This window comes from Coffea arabica, chromosome 11e (assembly GCF_036785885.1).
Source record: "Coffea arabica cultivar ET-39 chromosome 11e, Coffea Arabica ET-39 HiFi, whole genome shotgun sequence".
NCBI classification, from domain to species: Eukaryota; Viridiplantae; Streptophyta; class Magnoliopsida; order Gentianales; family Rubiaceae; genus Coffea; species Coffea arabica.
Genome location: NC_092331.1, coordinates 47,235,599 through 47,244,326, shown reverse-complemented (window position 1 = coordinate 47,244,326; position 8,728 = coordinate 47,235,599). Strand labels below are relative to the sequence as shown.

At 35.1% G+C, this 8,728-nt stretch overlaps 1 long non-coding RNA gene across 2 annotated transcripts; it reads left to right on the top strand.

Annotated features, from left to right (window-relative positions):
* The first annotated feature begins 764 nt into the window (after positions 1 to 764).
* LOC113719648 (uncharacterized) lies at positions 765 to 3,780 on the top strand. 2 transcript variants are annotated; one of them, XR_003454959.2, is made up of 3 exons: positions 765 to 948; positions 2,559 to 2,636; positions 3,383 to 3,780. It is a non-coding gene; the product is annotated as an uncharacterized lncRNA (long non-coding RNA). The 2 variants fall into 2 exon arrangements; XR_003454958.2 differs by having other exon boundaries at positions 768 to 952.
* The last annotated feature ends 4,948 nt before the right edge of the window (positions 3,781 to 8,728 follow it).

The following is an 8,728-nucleotide window of genomic DNA, read 5'->3' as shown; positions in this document are numbered from 1 at the left end:
CTAAGCTATACTTGAATAGGGAGAGTATTAATATTGAAGAATTAAGAACGATCAATAATAGATTAAGAAAGGTTAATGGAGGAATTTATACTCAATTCACGTGAGGACTCGTAAAATTCCATTATTTTAAAATCCCTAATTTTGGCTAAAATAATTATTTATTTGGATTTTTGCCACGAATAATATTTCTAGCCTATTAGACCTAAGTACATGGTTTTATAGCTTCGTTATATTTTTTTAAAGTGTCTCGTTTCAAAAATTATTTTCTTATAAGCTTGTTTAGTGAAAAGGTGAAAACGTGTCCAAACACTTTAGCCAATTGGGATTACAATAAGCTAAAAATTTAAGACCTATACAATGGACCTAAAATAGACAATTTTAGGTTTAAACACACAAGTAATAACTAGTGGTACGATCGTTATAAGAATTTTTCAAAGGTTTTAATTTTTATTACGCCTAAATTAGAAATACGTGTTTTCACGTGCGCGCTTAATTGAGGGACTTTGGACCATTATTTTGGGACAATTAAGAATGAATAATATTTATATGAATGTAAGGGCCCTAGAGATTTAGTGCACTAGTGCAACAAACGTAAGAGAAATCGGATACAAAACGCGCGCGTAGGGTACTAGTTAAAAATTGATTTGACGTATCAAAGGATTTGACGTCAAGCGTCTTTTGTACGCAAAGGCTACATAGCCGAAATTCATTTCCTTTTCTCTGCTACAATGGCCGGCTAGACTGCAGCAAAGGAACAACCAAAGTCACCATTTCTTTTCTTCTAAAACTCAACCAAATTCTTACCAAAATTTCCCTAGATTCTCACCAAACTTCACATTCGTTTAGCTTTTCACTTGGACAACAACTTAGGCTGGAAAAGGGAGGAGTTTCACGGCTGTCTTCAGGCTTCATAGGGACCGAAATTTTCTGATTTGAACAGCCATCAAAGTAGGTAGCCATCTAACTTCTTAAACTTGTTTATGGAGTTTGATTTACGCATTTGAGTTGGAATCTTTACTTTAGTAGCTTGTATTGTTGGAAAAAGTGGGCTCTATGAATTCCCACTCTTGGGTTGTTGCTGATTCTGTGCTTGATGAAGTTTATGATGACGGATTAGTGTTTAAGTTAGTGTTTCGTTGAAGAAAAACTGCAGGAAACTCACGTAGAGAGCAAGGGCCAAACTTGACCATTTTGCCCCTGCTCTGTTCGGTCATTTTATTGCAGAAATTGAGGATTTAATGGCTTGATTGTGTAGTTTACATGTTGTAGAAGTTGTGTACAAAATTTCGTTGAAAAATATTGAGTTTTGGTTGCTCAAACGAATTTATTTCAAAAACTAGTAAACTGGAAAACGGTTTCGCCGTAATCCAGACCAGTGGTTGTATTTCGTCCATAACTCCGTACTCCGACGTCGAAATCAGGTGCCGTTAGCGGCATTTGAAACTAGACGTTTCCATGTTTTTATCGGTGTATAATGCACGTCCTGGTTTTATGTGTGTGAGCCACACCATTCATCTGAAGTCGGCTGTCCTGTTTCTCCGTTCTGCCGAAATGATTTGATAATGCTGCAACTTGAGCCTTGATTTTGAACCAGTTGTATGCTGAAACTTGGAACGATTTCTTCTGTGAAGTTGTAGCCCTATGAATTTATTTTCTAACACTATCAACCATTCCCAATTCCGAGTTAAATTGAGAGAGTTATGATCAAAATACGGCGACTGCTCGTTTTGAAAATCTTAGATTTGGACAGATTGCCTTAAGGATTTTTCCAAGCTTTGGTTGATTGAATGACCCCCCTCCCGAGGGTATTTTTCCGTGAAATTTGATAGAGAGATAACCTTCATATGGAAGTATTATACTGCAAAATTTGGTGTCAATCCAAGTCCGTTTCGGCACTTAACTAAAGGTCCAAAGTTGGAACCAAATCTGGAAATTTTGTAACAGTCTTGAATTTTTCCCAACTTTGAGCTACCATATCTTGGTGCTCGAAACTCCGATTCTTGATCCGTTTGTTCTGACCTAAACCTTACTTGCACCTCTAATTGATCTATAAATTTCAAGGGCTGGTTTGCAACGAGTGAATTCTGCCGAATTTTCAAAGTTAGCGAAAAACCAACCCCGGCTCAATCCTGGGTGATTTGGAACAGCAACTTTAGGCTCATTTTTGAGCACTTTCCACTTCGATTCATGGAAAAGTGTCTTCTAGGAACTTGCAGTACTTTCTAAGAGGTTTTCAACGGTATAAAGTTTTCCAATTCTCGACTTATGCCGAGTGAGTTACGATTTTTCAAAGATTCATAACAAAACTGAAAATTTTCCAACTTTCAAGGAAATAGAGTTTTTCAAGAACTCTTTATTCTTTTGATATTATCTAAACGTTTTATCCCCGATTTCCTAGATAAAGACTTAAATATTGTTGAATGTTATTAAACCTCTCTCGAACCTCGATTTACGAGTAATTGAGATTCATTTTCACGGAATTTCCTAGAGTAATACTAGTGAACGAATTATTCCTCGATATTTGGGATATGGGTGATAATTCACTATTATTTGCTCAGGCACGCACGAGGACCTCCAAGAGGACCCTACTGTGGAAGTTTGAACTCTTCCTCCAATTTACTTGCTTGCATAACTTGGTGAGTGTCAAGTGTATGCCTACTTGAACCCTAAAGTCTTGATTCATGCTTGATTCACCTGATTTCATGCTTAGCTTAACTGATTTTGACAAAATGGAGTCGAGTGTGTACTTGATCGCACTCGTTCTCATTTGAAACGAATGACTCATACTTAACATGATTTGCTTGGTTTACATGACTTGAAGTGTCTGCTTAAACCTATCAAATGCTTGAATACATGAAATGGTATGCTATGATTGCATACGTCGATGGAGTGAATCTCCTCGACATTTACATGACAAATGGGGGACGCCCAAACTCATAGGCCGACCTTGGAACTCGAGCCGGCATGGGTTTGGTCGGGAACCTCGATGAGCCATGAGACTCAAATGATAAGCTTGATCTATTGAGAGATCTCGCTTGGCATACTCGTATAGTATCGCCTTATAAATGTAGTGCGGGCCCGAAGTGGTGTATGGTGGACGGATGGGAAGTAAGTGGTGAACTACGGATATGAAAATATCAATCCGGTTGACGGAGAGTCATCACGGAAAGATATATAAACGGTGTCGGCAAATGTGGAACTTAGCTCCTGAGAGCTTCTATATCCTTGAATTGTTTCTGGTTACAGTTTATTGGTGTTATTAATTACTTGCAAGATAATACCTGAATTGTTATTGGGCTTGTTATCTGAACTATGTGGTTGCATGTGTGTTCTTGGCCTCACGAGCGTTTTGCTCACCCTGTAGATTTGTTTTCCTTAACAGGTTTGAACTCGGAGGTAAAATGGAGAAGCCCTCTTGATGTACTTTTGTTTAGGGCTTGTTATTACTTTTGGTTATGCCTTTGGTTTTGGAATTGTACTTTTGGTATGGAAATGTGACCCTGAGAACTGTCACAGTTGGTATCAGAGCCATATGCCGACAGTTGGGATCTTAAGTCCTTCGTCTGGAAAAGCCCCGAGCCTCTCGTTCGTGAAGAGTCACGAAGCGAAACTCTCCGTAAGGGATGCCCGCGTGCGGGTGGCAAGCTGATAGGTACCCCGTGATGTGACCCTTTGGACAAAATGTAATCTGTATTCTGACGTGTGGTTTGGAGAATGGATGACTATTATTAAGTTTGAATACTTCCGCATTTAGTGTATCTAAATTATTGGCTTGTATTGTGTGGTCCGGCTATAAGTTGAATGGAATTGCTTGAGTCCTGGCGAGAGCTAGGCAGGCGTTCCGCGGATACCCTTTGGTTCGCCTTAGGGAGAAGTGGGGGCGTCACAGTTGGTATCAGAGCATAGGCTTTAGATCTTATAGTGTATCCTAGGCTTAAAATTTAGGATGCCTGACTGTGGGATTAATTTGAATATTATGTGAACTAGAGGGTCTATTGTATCCTACGGGTTAAAGAAATTGGTTACTTGAGAGTTTCTTACTTGGGACTTGTAGAAATAAAAATTGAGGAATTAGCTGATATTATATTGAAGGAAAATATGGGATGAGAGATTAGTAGTGAAAGATTGGACAAATTTGAATTATTATTATACTTGTAAGTGTGGAAAGAAGTGAGACAATTATTAGTGCTGGCTAAAGCAGATAAGAGACCGAGATTTGATGGTCAAACTGCATGTATCGTGATTGTGACCCCAGATGAAAGAGTTTCAAAGGTATAAAATGCATTTTCCTGCTCATTAGAGAAATTATGCTTTGAAATTCTAAAGGAAAAATGGGGATGTACTAGTTTTATTTTCAAACGATAATTGGAAATAATATATATATGCTTCAAGTACGTGTAATTCTTCGATTTTGGTAAATATGTGAATTTTACTTGAATTTCAATTTAAAAATTTGTGAATAACTGATGAGTTTGTTGAAATTTTATATGTGATGGGCTGATACAAGGTTAAAATTTTCTAAACTAGATTTTGCCCCTTGATTGTATACTGGTGTATTCTCACACTTGAATTCATCTATGCTTTACAAAAATAATAATAATAATAATAAAAATATCTTGAATTTTCGGAAGAACGGCGAACTTATGTTTTTATAATGAAAATCTTGAACTTGATAAGATTTTTGTTACTTTAAATACTCTTCTTATCTTTTAAAATTCTTGGTTTTCAAGAAGGGTGAGCCTATCTTTAGGTGTACGGATTGAGGGAACTTTGAGATATAGAGTAACCGCATTCAAGAACACGCAGTTAGTATGAATTGACTTGGTTTCCATTTGACACGTAAGTTAGCAAGTTGTACTTATTTCTTGGGTTTGAACTTGGAGCTTGAGGCTTTAACTATAAAACCCTAAGACTAGTTATTCTTGGAGATGATGGTGCTCTGGTTGGTGGCTTGCTTATTAAAGATTTTGAACTTCGAATGGATAACCTTTGGATTCCGCTTATGTTATGGTTTGATTGGATCTAATTTCGTAAAGGCATGTGATCTGATTGGAATTAGTGATATTCGGACCCATTGGTTTAATTAAGGACTTAGGAAGGGTGGTACACGCCGTGAGACCTTTTGTATCCCGCTTGCATATACTTCTACATTTTGTGACCCTTAATTGCCTATATACAGTATTTGACATATTGGGCTTGTTTTGTGACTTCTTAACTCGTACTATAACCTTCCATACATGTAAAGAATCATGTCTTGATTCTAAATATTTTTGCAACTTGTATATGCATTAAGTTCTTTTATGATTAATTATTCATTTTCTTGCGCTTATAGACTCCTATTAAGTATGGTAGCAGGAATAGGAAAAAGGGGTCGTGGCCGAGGGCTTAGACAACCCTGTACTCGTGAGAAAAATTGATGGATGACCTTATATAATTTAATGAGATCCTAGTACTGAATATGAATCGAGAATAAACCAGAAGATTAGATCTATCAGTGTATAATGGATTAACCTAGTTGGGAACTTAGTGAGATTTTCCTGTGTGAAATTTTAATAACTGCTTTATACGTATATTATGATTGGTCCTGTGGCCATATTTCAACTTTTGTGAAAGTTTGAACTCCAAAAGTATTTCGTGGGATTGGTGAGATGACCTGAACTCATTACCAATTTGTTCTACTTGAACAAAAGCGCTTTCAATTTTACTTGACTAATACTATACCCAAATTCACTTGTTTTACTTTTCACAAAATTTATATATATATATATATATATATATATATATATATATATATATATATATATATATATATATATATATATATATATGTATGTATACACATTTTGAACTCGTTTGAGACTCGAAATCAGATAGAGTTCAAGTTCGAATCTTTCTTAGGAACATGAATGCCTATTTGTTATGAATCAGATATTAGAAATGATCGGGGTTTTATGTACCAGTAGAGTTAACTCTTGGTTGGATAAAAGGGTGGTAAATGTATTGGATCACAGGTTATGCGAATATGAACCTACATGTTTACCTATCTTTCTTAAAGGTATTTTCTAAAATATACGCCTTACTCGAACATAGATTTAACTCGAAACTTTGAGAAAAAGTGTTGGAACACCCTCCATGTATATGTTATGATTATTATGTATATGTTTTAAAAATCATGCATTAAGTTGCATGATTAATATTCTTAAATCTATTTGAGAGATTTTAAATATGTATTGATGATTGTGGTTAAACATTATTTGAAATCTCTTACTAAGAAAATTTAATTTTGGGTCGTGAAGAAAAATTTGTATCTTTAACTCTAATTTTGAAAATTTTGAATCACATTTTGCCACAGATACATTCAAAATACATCAAAAGTCTTGACCTTATCTTGTAAGTCATGATTGGTTTGATTTAGACAAAATTTTGAGGAAAGGGATTTTGGTCCTGCTAGTGCGTAACAGTTTTTTTTTTGTTAGGATTTGGAACTTGTTTCATATGGCGTATAATTTATGGTTTTATGGTTTCACTACACACGGGAGTAAGACCTTAGAATGGAAGTACATATCATTATATCAAGAGGTATTACTTTAGTCGTGTGTGTGGATTTTCTTAAGTATCATTCGAGGAGAGGGAAGAGTAAATATACCTGGATGACTTAGATGCGTGAGAATTTACAGGTTGTGGATAGTTGAGTTTCAAATTCTGATTTACTACTTATTTAGATGCTTGAGCAGTTGATAGGCTAACAGTCAGGATTAAGAAAATGGATGAATGAAAAGTTTGGAAGAGATGCGTATAGAAATAGAAATTTTTCACAAGGAGTTGGAATTCCAAACTAAATTGGCTAAATTCTGGGAAGAAAAAAAAAAAAGTCGAGAACTTAGGGTTGAAAATGGGATCCAATGTTTAATCGCCGATTTGAGATATTAAAAGTTGTGAGATTTGGGTGAGTGAAAGGAAATATTTGATGGCTTGAATGAGCCTAACGATTAGGGACCGGATGTTATATTTGGAATGGACGCTTGAGGCTATATATACATAGATTATTGAGAGTTGAACGATGAGACTATTAAGAACAAATGATCCATAGCCTCACATAAACGAGAATTATAATCAAGGGTCAGGAGCAGTGAATAAGGGATTTAAAGTAGAGTTACTACCAACCGGAAATTCTAGAAACTGATGTGCTTAACCACTTCCAATTCAAGATGGGGATGCTTGAATTTTCAGTTATGCCAATTGGGTTGACTAATGTATCAGCAGCAATTATTGCATTAATGCATCAAGGTTTTAAATCGTAATAGGATTAATCTGTGATGGCATTTATTGATGATGTATTGATATACCCTAAAGTTTGAGAAAATCATGAAAAAATACCTGATGGTAGTTTTACAAACCCCGAGAGAACGCTAACTTTTGTTAAGTCCAATAAATGTGAGTTCGATGGGAAGAAATAGCCTTTCTAAGTTATATAATATCTAAGGAAGAAATTGTTGTTAACTCAGTTTAAGTGGAAGCTGTTTAAGAGGAAATGACTAGAAAATCCTACCGAAATTTGGAGTTTTTAGAGGTAGTCGAATATTATCTTGGTTTGATCAGGGACTTCTAAGGATACGAGACTTGACAAGTTATTTGAGATTCTAAATGTGAGGAAGAATTTGAAGGTGAAAATCGTTTAACCAGTGCACTTGTGTTGGCTTTACCGAGCGGATGAGGTGATTTTGTGATTTATACAGATGGTTCAAAGGATGGTTTAGAATGTATATTAATAATATATGATGAGGTGATTGTATATGCCTTCTGAAAGTTAAAATCTTCCGAAAGAAAGTAATCAACTTATGATTTGGAGTGAGTTGGAAAACATAAGTCAATGATTGATCTGATAGGCTTAACCATGAAGGGAATGATGTTGTTCTAAGTATGAATTTCGAGGACGAAATTCCTTTCAAGGAGGGGAGGATGTGAGAACCCGAAAATTTTCTTATTTTTATAGAATATTATTGGAACATTTAAATGATTATTCACTCATTTTCTTCGAATTATTTATTTCGACCATTTTAAATCCATTTATATGGAATGACGCCTCTTTATAATTTTAAAGCGTTTTGTTGAAAAATTCGCTTTTCGAAAATTTGATTAGTCCGGAACGACGGGTGCATGTTTTTCTAGGCTATACTTGAATAGGGAAAGTATTAATATTGAAGAATTAAGAACGATCAATAATAGATTAAGAAAGGTTAATGGAGGAATTTATACTCAATTCACGTGAGGACTCGTAAAATTCCATTATTTTAAAATCCCTAATTTTGGCTAAAATAATTATTTATTTGGATTTTTGCCACGAATAATATTTTCTAGCCTATTAGACCTAAGTACATGGTTTTATAGCTTCGTTATATTTTTTTAAAGTGTCTCGTTTCAAAAATTATTTTCTTATAAGCTTGTTTAGTGAAAAGGTGAAAACGTGTCCAAACACTTTAGCCAATTGGGATTACAATAAGCTAAAAATTTAAGACCTATACAATGGACCTAAAATAGACAATTTTAGGTTTAAACACACAAGTAATAACTAGTGGTACGATCGTTATAAGAATTTTTCAAAGGTTTTAATTTTTATTACGCCTAAATTAGAAATACGTGTTTTCACGTGCGCGCTTAATTGAGGGACTTTGGACCATTATTTTGGGACAATTAAGAATGAATAATATTTATATGAATGTAAGGGCCC